Genomic DNA, 14,810 nt, shown 5'->3' with positions numbered 1-14,810 from the left:
CATTTATATCAGCATAATTCCACATTGCATCTTTTCATTCTGAAAGAAAAGAAGGGGAAACAGCTTTTCAAGTTTGCTTTGAAATAGGTTAAATTAGGAAATGTTTTCTGCAGCACTATGTATTAAGTTTTTGAGTGAATTTAAATGTTAATACAGTTATGATTTATAGAATGTTTTGTTTTAGGCAGGCACAGACCAGGAGGAGGAGGAGGAGGAGGAGGAGGAGGAGGAATTCCCCTTTGGGGAATGATATTCTGTCATTTTCCCTTTTTTAGTACTAGACACACACACACAGAGACACACAGACACAGACACACAGACACATACATTTTGTTATGGTAAAGTCTATCTATCTATCTATCTATCTATCTATCTATCTATCTATCTATCTATCTATCTATCTATCTATCTATATACACACACACACACACACACACATATACATACATACATACATACATATATATATATATATATATATATATATATATATATATATATATATATATATATATATATATATATATATATATATATATGGATCTTTGGTTATTCGGGTTCTCTCCGCGTAAGATTCAAAGTATCTAGGCAACGTTTCGGGCGAGGTCCCACTCGCCATCTTCAGGCTGGTGCTTTCGGCTTAGTGCCAGTGCAAGCAGTGTGTGACCGGAGCTGCCATCTCTCTATATACAAGTGGGGGGGATGGTGTGCTGGGCTGGTTGGCTGTGCTGCAGCCTCTTGATTGGTTGATGGAGTTGATGTTGGTATAATGGGCTGTGTAATGGCCTTTTGTTGTGGAGATATCCTGGATCTTGTGCTGTCATCTCCTGGGTCGTTAGCCTCTTGTGTTTTAACGGCTTGGGTAATGGGTTGTGTGATGGGCTTGTGAGTTCTTTTGTTGTGGTATCCTGGGTCTTGCGTTGTAATCTCCTGGGTCGTTTGTTTTTTGATCTCTTTTCCATTAGCCTCCTGTAGGAGAAATCTTTTTGTGTGAAGTTCATTTCTAATTAGGGCCAATTCTGTTCTTTTTAGGATGCGTTTGGTGGCTGCTGTGTTGGTGTGGAATTTCAATTGGAAGCTTGTGGGAATTAAATTTTGATCTCGGCAGTTGCATAGGAATGCGAGGTCACATAAAATGGAAGCTCTTTGGACTTCAAGTTTTTCATAAGTCCTGGTCAGATGGTGGGTTTCCTCCCGTAGAGGTGCAATATTTGTTTTCTGAGGTTCGCGGGTATTTGTATGTGGATCTTTGGTTATTCGGGTTCTCTCCCGCGTAAGATTCAAAGTATCTGGCAGCGTTTCGGCGAGGTCCCACTCGCCATCTTCAGGCTGGTGCTTTCGGCTTAGTGCCAGTGCAAGCAGTGTGTGACCGGAGCTGCCATCTCTCTCTATATACAAGTGGAGGGGATGGTGTGCTGGGCTGGTTGGCTGTGCTGCAGCCTCTTGATTGGTTGATGGAGTTGATGTTGGTATAATGGGCTGTGTAATGGCCTTTTGTTGTGGAGATATCCTGGATCTTGTGCTGTCATCTCCTGGGTCGTTAGCCTCTTGTGTTTTAACGGCTTGGGTAATGGGTTGTGTGATGGGCTTGTGAGTTCTTTTGTTGTGGTATCCTGGGTCTTGCGTTGTAATCTCCTGGGTCGTTTGTTTTTGATCTCTTTTCCATTAGCCTCCTGTTGGGTTCTCTCCGCGTAAGATTCAAAGTATCTAGGCAACGTTTCGGCGAGGTCCCACTCGCCATCTTCAGGCTGGTGCTTTGGCTTAGTGCCAGTGCAAGCAGTGTGTGACCGGAGCTGCCATCTCTCTCTATATACAAGTGGAGGGGATGGTGAGATCAAAAAAAACGACCCAGGAGATTACAACGCAAGACCCAGGATACCACAACAAAAGAACTCACAAGCCCATCACACAACCCATTACCCAAGCCGTTAAAACACAAGAGGCTAACGACCCAGGAGATGACAGCACAAGATCCAGGATATCTCCACAACAAAGGCCATTACACAGCCCATTATACCAACATCAACTCCATCAACCAATCAAGAGGCTGCAGCACAGCCAACCAGCCCAGCACACCATCCCCTCCACTTGTATATGAGAGAGATGGCAGCTCCGGTCACACACTGCTTGCACTGGCACTAAGCCGAAAGCACCAGCCTGAAGATGGCGCAGTGGGACCTCGCCAAACGTTGCCTAGATACTTTGAATCTTACGCGGAGAGAACCCGAATAACCAAAGATCCACATACAAATACCTGAGAACCTCAGAAAACATATATATATATATATATATATATATATATATTCTCTCTCTGTGTGTGTGTGTGTCTGTGTGTGTGTATGTATGTATGTATGTATGTATGTATGTATGTATGTATGTATGTATGTTATTCACCTTTTTTCGGGTATTTTCCCACGTCATTATAGTTGTGCTTTTACAGTGGTAGCAACGTTTCAGCAGAATCTCATCTGCCATCATCAGGCTTCTGTATTGTGTTTGTCTGTGAGTCAGACTTTCACAGCCGTTTCTGTTTTAAATTTGGTGCTAGCCAACTGTTGTGCCAGAATGTTTTTTTCTTCATCCTGATTGGTTGGGAGTCTTGGTCTGTGTTTATTGGTCTTGGAGTTTGCTGTGTTCTGCTTGATTGGTGTTTCTAATATCTTCTCTCTGTTTTGTAGCTTTTTTTGTCTTGATTGGCTGGCAACATTGTGTTTCCTGTATTGGAGGCTTTTAGTGCAGCTTGGCTCCGAGTAAACGGATGGCTATCATTTATTAGGAAGCTAGGTTTCATCTGGGTGCTTGGTTGGGGTGTGTTTGAGCTGGAGGTATCGGGGGGGGGGATCTGTTTGTGCCCAGGTGTTTGCTTGGCTTGTGGTTAAAAGCATCTAGGTAACATCATCAACCCCAAGGAGTGTGAGATTTCTCTGATTCTATACAGTAGGTTGCCCTGTCAGTGTTGGTAGGGATGGGCTTTTCTCCTTGGTATTGATTGAGTAAGATATCAATTTTTGCTTGATTGTTTGTTGGGTGTTAACCCCTGCTCCTAATAAATTAGAGCACATCCTTTCTACCAATTAACACTCAAATAAACAGTGATTAACATTAGAAATCAAGTAGAAAACAACACCAGAGAAAATATCTAGAAAGTCAAAAGGCATTCCATTTCTGTTGGAAATATGAAGAAGAAAGGATATTTTTTCATGTTTGGTATCTAGTTAAAAATTGTACAATTCTGGATACACTGATAAGATTAATATAAAATTGAAACCAAAGGTTTTTCTTTTGGGATTGATGGATAAACAATTGGAAAAAAATGTTAACAAACTTTTTTTTGTATACTATAGCTGCAGAAAATTTATTTTATGAATAAACATGGAAAGATTCAACATTACCCACAATGATTGGTGAGATGGATAAACTGATTTCTTTGATTAGATAAAAGACATATATTGCTGACTAGAAACTTCTTACAGTCTTTTTACATGAAGAAAAAAAGAGAACTTATGATTGTGGTTTGATAATGGATTATAGAAAGAACAGGGTTATGTTCAACATAGAGTAAAAGGTAAATTTATAATCAGAAGCTACATCTTTGTATCTTTTTTCTTTCCTTTATTCTACCTTTTTTCCCTTTCTTGCACAATTAGCTTTTTCTTTGATTTATTTCTTTTCCTTTTCTTACTTGTATTAAAAACCTTTAATGAACAATATATATTGAATGCTGTCAGGCTTCATCCATCAGATGAAGAGTAAAATTTAAGTATCTCTTCTAAGTATGCCAGAAACAGATGCTCATTTGTGAAGTGGTGAGCTCACTGCCTTATCTATAACTACTGCAGAAGTGTTTACATTTTAACATAAAATAAATTGCTTTTTTAGATGTCTTTCTTTCAGCAAGCCATTGCAATGGTTTTATAGCCCTTTATAAATATAAAGCATATAATTTCTTTAATGATAAATAAATAATAGTGTGCCTGTTCAGTGATTCCTGATAAGGGTTGTTGAGACGCCTTTGAGGCTGCAATTTATCATTTTGCTACTCAGTAATTAGAGCAGTTGATTCTGTTTTTCTGTACTGCAGTAGAAGCAGATATGGAACCTCTTCCATGCCTATGAAGTCATTAGCAAAACTGAACGTATTACACTGTGTGAAATAATTAAACTTGAACCACTAAGAGAAAATGAATCATTTTGTTTTCTATGTTTTTGGTAAAGAAGTATGCAAATGCTTAGAAATTGGTGATAAAGGAGGATAATTATACATCAGGGCTGAAATGAGGTCTCCTTGTGCTCTCTGACCTTGGTTGCTTTCTGGCAGATGTTTCATTACCAAAACTAGATAATATCATTAGTGTTAGTAAAGAGTGGGGTTTGCTTTCAATTTATATTCTACTGCAGGGGAGTCAAAGTCAAGGCTCAGGGATCAGATCCAGCCCATGGGGTGCTTAGATCTGGTCCCTGGAAACAGCAATGGACCAGCCTGTGGGGTCTCTGCCAGAGAAAACAGAGCTTGGGAGGGCTGCCTGCAAGCTGGACACACCTACCCCAGCCATGCCCTCCCTGCCCCTCCCGAGGTCAACACAACCCTCAATGAAATTGAGTTTGACACCCCTATTCTAGTGGCTTGCCCTATCAGTGTTGGTAAGAGTGGTCTGGGAGGTTCTTTGGTTGTACTGTTTGCTGTTAGCTTGAACCTATTCTGTAAGACATTTGAGATGAGAAATTTTATGAAAAGATGGTAAACCATTCTAAAGATGACATCAAGTGTCACGCTGATAGCTTTTGATGAAAAAAAGAGTTCTAAAAGTTATAATAGGAATGGGAAGAAAACACATCTAAGAAAACAAACTACAAATGATTTGTTTCTCAAGCAAGAGAATAATAGCAAATGTTATCCAGAAGCACAGCTAATTCACTGTTTCTTAATCTGGTTTTATTTCTGAACAAAAATCTAATAGCTTCTATGGTATTGGTTTTTGCTCCCTGAGGAGCCTGGGCTGATGTGTTGATTACAAGGTTGTTCACAATCCTAGCAATTTAACTGCTACAGTTTGTTTAGGATGTTTCACTATGAAATTAATGAAGTTTCTTGAACATTTTGCCTTGCAGAACTGGAACTGGAACTGGAACTTTTTAATGAAATTGTTCCTGCTAATGAAATGCATTTAAGTGTCTGTTGTAAGGGCATATTGAAATGTTTGAAATGCTATTGATACAATTTTGGTTGTAAGAAATCTTTGTAAATAAACATCTTGAAAATGAAAATGTTGATATTAAGCAATACTTTCTTTTTCTGAATTGAGGGTAATCTCTATTACTGACCTTTAAATATTAACTGCTGTGATGTTTCCTTGGCATAGAAGTTTGGTATACATAGTGATCCCCTTCATGGATCACTGCCTTGTCATGGTGAAGGGGCTTGCATAGCTCAAAGAAGCTATGAGCTATGCTGTGCAGGGCCACCCAAGACGGACAGGTCATATCAGAGAGCGCTGACAGAACGTGATCCACTGGAGAAGGAAATGGCAACCCTCTCCAGTCTCTTTGACATGCAAACCCCATGGACAGTACCAAAAGGAAAAAAGATATGATGCTGGAATATGAGCCCCTCAGGTAAGAAGGTGTCCAATAAACTAATAAGTACTAGTAGTGCCAGAAAGAATGAAGTGACTGGATCAAAGCTGAAAGGACACTCAACTGTGGATGTATCTGGTGATGAAAGGAAAGTCTGATGCTGTAAAGATCTATACTCCATAGGAATCTGGAATGTAAGATCCATGTATCAAGGCAAGCTGGACATGTTCAAACAAGAGATGACAAGACTGAACATCGGCATCTTAGGAATCAGCAAATTAAAATGAACAGGAATGGGTGAATGTAATTCAGATGACCATCAGGTATACTACTGCGGGAAAGAATCCCTTAGAAGAAATGGAGTAGCCTTCACAGTCAATAAAAGTGTAGGAAAAGCAGTGCTGGGATACAATCCCCAAAATGACAGAATGATCTCAGTTCGAATCCAAGGTAAACCATTGAACATCACAATAGTCCAAGCCTATGCCCCAACCACTGATGCTGAAGAGGATGAAGTTAACCGGTTCTATGAAGCCCTACAACACCTTCTAGAATTAACACAAAAAATGATGTCCTTATAATCATGGAGGATTAGAATGCTAAAGTAGGAAGCCAAAAGATAACAGAATAACAGGCAAGTTTGCCTTGGAGTACAAAATGAACCAGGGCACAGCTGGTAGAATTTTGTCAAGAGAATATGATGGGCATAACAAACACTCTTTTTCAACAATCCAAGAGATGACTCTACACATGGACATCATCAGACAGTCAACACAGAAATCAGATTGACTATGTGCTCTGCTATTCCATAGAATGGCTCGAAGAGATAAGAATGCCTTCTTAAATGAACAGTGCAAAGAAATAGAAGAAAAAAATAGAACAGGGAGGACCAGAGATCTCTTCAAGAAAATTGGACATATGAAGGGAAAGGTTTGCATGATAAAGGACCAAAATGGCAGGAACCTAACAGAGGGCAGAAGAGAAGAGATGGAAAAATTACACAGAAGAACTATACAAGAGCTTAATGTCCCTGATAACCACAATGGGTTGGTCACTGACCTTGAGCCAGACATCCTGGAATGTAAAGTCAAATGAGCCTTAGGAAGTCCACGAAACAACAAAACTAGTGGGTGACAGTATTTCAGCTGAGCTATTCAAAATCTTAAAAGACAATGCAGTAAAAGTGCTACACTCAATTTGCCAGCAAATTTGGAAAACTCAACAGTGGCCACAGATTGGAAAAGTCAGTTTACATTCCAATTCCAAAGAAGGGAAATGCCAAAGAATGTTCAAACTATCACACCATTACACTCATTTCACATGCTAGCAAAGTTGTGCTCAAAATCCTACAAGCTAGGCTCCAGCAGTATGTGGACCAAGAACTACCAGAAGTACAGTCAGAATTTTGAAGAGGCAGAGGAACTAGAGATCAAATTGCTAACATACACTGGATCATGGAGAAAGCTAGGGAGTTCCAGAAAAATATCTACTTCTGCTTCATTGACTATGCTAAAGCCTTTGATTATATGGATCATAACAAACTGTGATAAGTTCTTAAAGAGACAGGAGTACGAGACCACCTTATTTGTCTCTTGAAAAACCGATATGAGGGTCAAAAAGAATTGGACATGGAACCACTGATTGGTTCAAAATTGAAAAAAGTAGTTCAGCAAGGCTGTATACTGTTGCCCTGCCTATTTAACTTATATGCAGAGTACATCATGAGAAAGGCAGGGCTAGATGAATCATAAGTTGGAATTAAAATTGCCGGGAAAAATATCAACAACCTCAGATATGCAGATAATACCACTCTAATGGAGAAAGTGAAAAGGAATTAAAGAGCCTCTTGATTCAGGTAAAGGAGGAGAGTGCAAAAGTTGGCTTGAAACTCAACATTAAGAAAACTAAGATCACGGCATCCGACCTTCTCAATTCCTGGCAAATAGATGGGGAAGAAATAGAGGTAGTGATAGATTTAATTTTCCTGGGCTCCAAGAACACTGCAGATGTCGACTACAGTCAAGAAATTAAAAGATGCTTGCTCCTTGGGAGGAAAGCAAATATAGACAGCATACTAAAAAACAGAGACATCACCCTGCCAACAAAAGTGCATATAGTCAAGGCTATTATTTTGCCAGTTGCAATGTATGGCTGTGAAAGTTGGACCATAAGAAAGGCTGAACACCACAGAATTGGGGCCTTTGAACTATGGTGCTGGAGAAAACTCCTGCCAGTCACTTGGACTGCCAGGCGATCAAAACGGTCAGTCGTAGGGTAGATCAACTCGGACTGCTCTTTAGAACAGTGGTCGCCAACCTGGTGACCACTGGTGATCTGCGAGAAAATTTTGGTGGCCCACAGAGAAATGTCACCACCAAAGCACCTCCCAAAGCAATTAATACAGGCTGTGTGGGAACACAAGGATGCACTGTCCATATGGCCCACGGGAACACAAGGCTTGCATCACTTGCATTGCAAACAACAGGATGTAGTGAGGAGAGGGGGCAAAGGGCAGAGGGGGGAACTTGCCCCACTGACCCCACGCATCTTGCCTGGCCACCGGGCTGCTTCTTTCCACCTCTTTCTTCTTTTGCTTTTGGCTGCATGCAAGGAAAGCAGCAAAAGTCTTTCTTTCTCTCCCCCAAACTCCAGAAATGAGTCTTTGGGACCCTGCAAGGCATCCTGAGGTTGCGCAAGCATGACAAGTCTCACAAAGATTCATTTCTGGTGTTTGGGGGATAAAAAAAAAAGACTTCTGCTTCTGCTGCTTTCCTTGCATGAAGCCAAAGATATCTCTCTCTCTCTCTCTCCCTCTCTCTCTCCCTCCCTCCCTTCCTCTCCCTCTCCCTTTCCCTCTCCCTCTCCCCCCCCTCTCTCTCCCTCCTTCTCCCTCCCTCTCTCTCCTCCTGAGAACGGAGCTGGAAACAGTATCCTGCAATCCCAAATAAAAAAAAAACGATCGATTGGTAGAAAAATGAGGTGGGGAATTTTCATGAAGACTTTTTTTGGGATTTTCCCAGGGTCTCTGGTCCTCAAGATTTAAAATTATGGGTTTGGTGATCCCTGAGGTCCAAAAGGTTGGCAACCCCTGCTTTCGAAGGCCAGATCCTGAAGATGAAACTCAAATACTTTGGCCACCTAATGAGAAGGAAAGACTCACTGGAGAAGAACTTAATCTGGGAACAATTGAGGGCAAAAGAAGAAGGGTACGGCAAAGAATGAGGTGGCTGGATGGAGTCACTGAAGCAGTTGTGTGAGCTTAAATGGACTCCAAGGGATGGTAGAGGACAGGAAGGCCTGGAGCAATGTTGTGGTCACAATGGGTCTTGATGGGGTCGTGATGGGTCGGGCATGGCTTAGTGACTAACAACAACAAATACAATAGATGCATCAGTTCAGGGACTTATAGTTGTTCTTATACCATGCCTCTGATTTGAACAAAAAGGGAATCCTAATGATCTAACTTTTCTTTGTAAAAATACAATCATTTTCTGATGGTCATTTAGTGTTTGATTCTCCTTTTCTTCTGTGCATCCTTCAATAACTTTTGTCCCAGAATGAACAGTGTAGCCTTGTTCATAGCATTTAGATATCCTAGAATATTATTGTCTGGCAAACAATGATAATTTCACAGATGGATTTATAGTTGACCAAACTAAGGGATACAAGGAAAATGGTTTTAATTTAGAAAATGGATTGATTCTCCAGACATAGTTTACATAAATATAAGCTTCAAAGTCTCTTTTTATCTTTTTAAAGTGGCCAGAAATTAACTGAAAAAGAATGATTTAACATGTTCGCTATGAAGAGCACTACATCTTGAAATTTTTTTTGAAAAAACTTCTGACCAAAAAAATAACATAAAATAAAAAGCAATAGGGTACTAAAACTAAAATAATCCAAATTTGGATAAATAGATATGATGTGACACAAGTCCCCTCCTTTCTCCAGAGCTGCCTTGCAAACATGCACTGCAACTGGGAAAGTTCAGAGAGTAGGAATATGTCTGCCTGTATGAATGGAGCACCAGTTTGCTTCCTCACTGAAGTTATACCTATTTTATCTACTCACATAGAACTTGCTTTTGAAATATTAGGTGGACAGAAGCTGAAGCAAGTGACAGGAGCTTATCCTGACACCCAGCACTAAGACTCAAACAGTTGGAGCAGAAACCATCTCCAGTGTCATTAAACTGCTGAGCCACCACACATCTCATTCACACACACACACACACACACACACAGATATATATATATATATATATATATATATATATATATATATATATATATATATATATATATATATATATATATATATATATATATATATATATATATATATATACATACATACTAATATCATCATGCATGTGTTTAAATTCTGTATTATTTTGAATTTTTACCAAACAACCAATTTCTGAAAGCTAAAGGGTACTAATCTGAGTGGGAACATGTTTTATAAGATGAGATTCAGAAGATGTGTAAAAATTTAGGGTAAAAACCAACACATTGAATTAGACAAACAAATCAATCCAATGCAGCTACCATAGCATTAATGTTAAGTGGCTATTTCAAGCGGTTCAAATTAGAGCAAAATGTTTTTATGCTGCACTAGCTGAAGTTCACAGATGGTCTTCAAGAATAGTCCCATAAACAGTTTACTTCAATAGTTCAATTCTCCCTCAAAAATACATAACCAGAAATAGGACTGCTTAAATAGTAGGATAAACTCCCTCTTTAAAACCACTACCTCAGCAAGAGACAGCATGTCATCTGGTAAATTATCATGACTAAAGTTGGAATAACATCCTATAAAAAGACTATGGCAAACTACTTCTGTTTTGCTCTGAAGAAAACATAGACATATTTGCATGGCTGCCATAAATTTAGTTTGATTCAAGGGTGACTTTACCTTTAAAAAAATACATTTGTCAGGTATAGTGCATATCAACCTTTTGTGAAACTCTATTCTTGGCAGTTACCTAATTTACAGAGCAATTATCTTTCAAATCATGTCACATTTTAATTATGAATTGAATGCAAACATGAAATGGGAACATATTTCTTTTTCTCTTTGATGTTTCTTATTTAAAAATTTAATGTATAATGATTTCTATTTGCCAGGGGAAACAGCATCTGTTTCTACTGTTGCTACCCAAAAACGCATTAGGATTTTCATCTGATTTTGAAAATACTTGGTACTTTTGGATTTACAGCTGCAGTACTATGGACTCTAGTGGATTTTTCAAAGAACAGATGTATACATGTTTAGGTGGATGAGTATATATGTACAGAGTCACATATGTATATCCCATGTATATCCTATCTGATTATCTATGAAGGCTCACCCAAAGAAGGATCTGTGTAATTATAAATTGGATTTTTAAATCTGGATTTTGTTAAGAGGCAAGGACAGATGACTGAGGGAATTGGGACAAAGCATTATTTAGTTGATTATTTCTCCTGAAAATCAAAGTTGCTTTTTCATATTCAAATGAACTAAAATATATTACAATTATAGAAATACATTTTGGCTGATAGGCTGGCGGGGTAAAAGAGTGGATTTATATTCACAACTTGAAAAAATGAGCTGTGATTTTGATACCAAATGTGCCAAAAAGGAACAGTTAGAGCAACGCCTTATAAAAAGAATTTCCTCTGAAAACAGATTGAAAGCTTCATTAGTACAAAATGCTATCTCACATCATACACTTGGGGAAAACAACAGTATATATACATAGTTCATACTAGTTTTAAAAGAGTTTCACAGGCTTCCTATATATTTTTTGGACCTATTTAAAGTTCTCATGCCTCTCTTTTCATACCAATCTATGTGTTCACGAATGTTTTTGACTGAAATTCTTGGCCAAACATTAACTCAACTAGAAAGGCAATTTGTTATAAGGAAGATTTTCCCCAGCTTAGTATATATAATTATGATACAAATCTGGATAACTTACATTTATCTGCAAAATTCTGATTGTTTTGTATGTACTTTGTAACAGTTTTTCTGCTTAACTTTAATCTTCAGTGTTTCCCAAGAAAGAAGAAATTGCAAACAGTCTATTAAGCAAGCAACAAACAAAATGACTTAGAACGGTTGAATTTTGCTTCACCATTATTTTCTTAAATAATTTGTTCTTTCAGGACTTTATAAACCATTTATTGATAAATTTGATTTGATTTGAGAAGAGGATGGACAATAATCCACTCAAGGCTGGGAACCCTTCTGTGAACATAAATCCTTCAGATTGTGTGTTTTGTTGTCAGAGGTCCTACTGAGGAACACACCTCTTGCACTGTAGTTTCTAGATTCTCTCAATGACAACCCATATTAAAAATATTATTAGAATACATACTTGAAAATATCAGTGTATGAATTATTCTGGCTAACTCTCTGTCCTGAAAAGCTAAGAATAGATACTTTTAGCAACTGAAACTATTTAGACTTCTTACTGCAAAGTCCAAGTACCTGCAATTCCCAATTTACTTCTATAGATAATGGAATCCTATAAGAATAGGTAAACAATCCAATCTCCAGATCTGGGAATCTTCTTACTAGGAATCAATGCAGTGTTACTGAATCTAGTGCACTATTGATCAGTCTCAATAATCCATTGCCATCATTGATTACATAGATCCAAATATAAGATGGAAACAACATTGGCCATCATTTTGGATGACCTGTGGCATGGATGGGATAGGAATATGTATCTATTCCTGTCCTACTTAATTTCTAACAGCTTTCAGTATCAATGACCAGGGACTCCTTCTGTACTGACTCATAGAATTGAGAGTGGATTGGTCAGTGTTGTACTAGTTCATCTCCTTTTTCCAGGATGATTACAATCAGTAAACCATTTATTGATAAATTTGATTTGATTTGAGAAGAGGATGGACAATAATCCACTCAAGGCTGGGAACCCTTCTGTGAACATAAATCCTTCAGATTGTGTGTTTTGTTGTCAGAGGTCCTACTGAGGAACACACCTCTTGCACTGTAGTTTCTAGATTCTCTCAATGACAACCCATATTAAAAATATTATTAGAATACATACTTGAAAATATCAGTGTAGGAATTATTCTGGCTAACTCTCTGTCCTGAAAAGCTAAGAATAGATACTTTTAGCAACTGAAACTATTTAGACTTCTTACTGCAAAGACCAAGTACCTGCAACTCCCAATTTACTTCTATAGATAATGGAATCCTATAAGAATAGGTAAACAATCCAATCTCCAGATCTGGGAATCTTCTTACTAGGAATCAATGCAGTGTTACTGAATCTAGTGCACTATTGATCAGTGTCAATAATCCATTGCCATCATTGATTACATAGATCCAAATGATAAGATGGAAACAACATTGGCCATCATTTTGGATGACCTGTGGCATGGATGGGATAGGAATATGTATCTATTCCTGTCCTACTTAATTTCTAACAGCTTTCAGTATCAATGACCAGGGACTCCTTCTGTACTGAGAGTGGGTTGGTCAGTGTTGTACTAGTTCATCTCCTTTTTCCAGGATGATTACAATCAGTAATGATTTTTAAAGTGATAACAGAATATCTGAGTTGGAAGGGACCTTGTAGGTCATCTAGTCAAAAAAACCCACCCGTCCAAGCGGGAGACTCTGCACAATTTCTGACAAATGGCAGTCCAATCTCTTCTTGAAAGCCTCTAGTGATGAAGCTCCCACAACTTCCAATGGGCAACCTGTTCCATTGGTTGATTGTTCTCACTGTCAGAAAGTTTTTCCTTATTTCCAAGTTAAATCTCCCCTTGTTCAGTTTCCATCCATTGTTCCTTGTCTGGCCTACAGGTGCTTTAGAAAATAGCTTGACCCCTTCCTATCTGTGGCAGCCCCTCAAATATTGGAAGACTGCTATCATGTCTCCCCTGGTTCTTCTCTTCACTAGACTAGCCATGCTCAATTCCTGTATGTTTAAGTTCTTCATGTTTAAGTTTCTAGTCCCCTAATCATCCTGGTTGTTCTTCTCTGTACCTTTTCTAGAGTCTCAACATCTTTTTTATAATGTGGTGACTAAAACTGGATGCAGTACTCTAGATGTGGTCTTACTAAGGCTTTATAGAGTGGTATTAGTACCTCACTTGATATAGATTGTATTCCTCTGTTAATGCAATTGAGCTTTTGCATTGTATTAGGATTGCTTTTTTGGCTGCTGCTGCACACTGCTGGCTCATATTTAGCTGGTTGTCCACTAAGACTCCAAGATTCTTCTCACAGTTACTGCTATTGAGCCTGGTTTCACCCAGTCTATATGTGTACTTTTGCTTTTTCTTGACTAAGTGTAGGACTTTACTTTTCTCTACATTGAAATTCATTTTGTTAGATACGGCCCAGTGTTCTAGTCTGTCAAGATCCATCTGGATCTTAAGCCTAACTTGGGTGTTAGCTATTCCTGCCAGCTTAGTATCATCTGCAAATTTGGTAAGTTCCTCTTCTATTCCCTCATCAAAGTTGTATAGTGCAGTGTTGGTGTAGTGTTGCAGGTTGTCGGTTCAAAGTGTGGAGTGTGAAGGATGTGTGCTTGTGTTTATTTTCATGGTCATGATGTGCATTGTAGGAGGTGCAATGACAATACAGTAAACTAAACTAAACTAAAACTAAACTAATGAAGATATTGAAGAATACTGGGCCTAAGACAGAACCTTGTGGCACCCCACTGCTTACTTCCCTCCATGTAAACTTAGACCCATTAAGGACTACTCATTGAGTATGGTTTGTCAGCCAGTTGCGAGTCCATCTAGTGGTGGTGCTTCTATTCCACTTTTTTCTAGCTTACCAAGAAGTAGATTGTTGTCTATTTTGTCAAACGCCTTACTGAAATCTAAGTATATTGTGTCCACAGTATTTCGCTGGTCTACTAATTTAGTCACTATGTTGAAGAATGAAATAAGAGTGGTTTGGCATGATCTGTTTTTAACAAATCCATGCTGCTGCTATTATTACTTTACTTGTTTCTAGATGTTGGCAGATCTATTTTTTATTATATTTTCCAGTATCTTCCCGGATATTGACGTTAGGCGGATTGGTCTATAGTTTCCTGGGTCTAATTTTTTCTCTTTTTTGCAGATGGGAACCCCATCAGCTCTTTTCCAGTCTTCTGGTAGTTCTCCGGTGCTCCAGGATTTTTGAAAGATATGGTGCAGTGGTTCTGAGATGACCTCTGCCTGCTCTTTTAAAACTCTTGGATGTAATCCATCAGGCCC

The 14,810-nt window shown here is 38.6% G+C and overlaps 1 pseudogene; it reads left to right on the top strand.

Annotated features, from left to right (window-relative positions):
• Nucleotides 1-5,600: 5,600 nt before the first annotated feature.
• LOC148130702 (protein CFDP2 pseudogene) lies at nt 5,601-6,418 on the top strand (annotated as a pseudogene).
• Nucleotides 6,419-14,810: the final 8,392 nt, after the last annotated feature.

This window comes from Notechis scutatus, chromosome 4 (genome assembly GCF_049901735.1).
Source record: "Notechis scutatus isolate UNSWTSFEM ecotype Mainland chromosome 4, rNotScu1.2, whole genome shotgun sequence".
Taxonomy (NCBI): Eukaryota; Metazoa; Chordata; class Lepidosauria; order Squamata; family Elapidae; genus Notechis; species Notechis scutatus.
The sequence above is the reverse complement of the archived record's forward strand: the minus strand, read 5'-3'. Positions and strand labels throughout refer to the sequence as shown.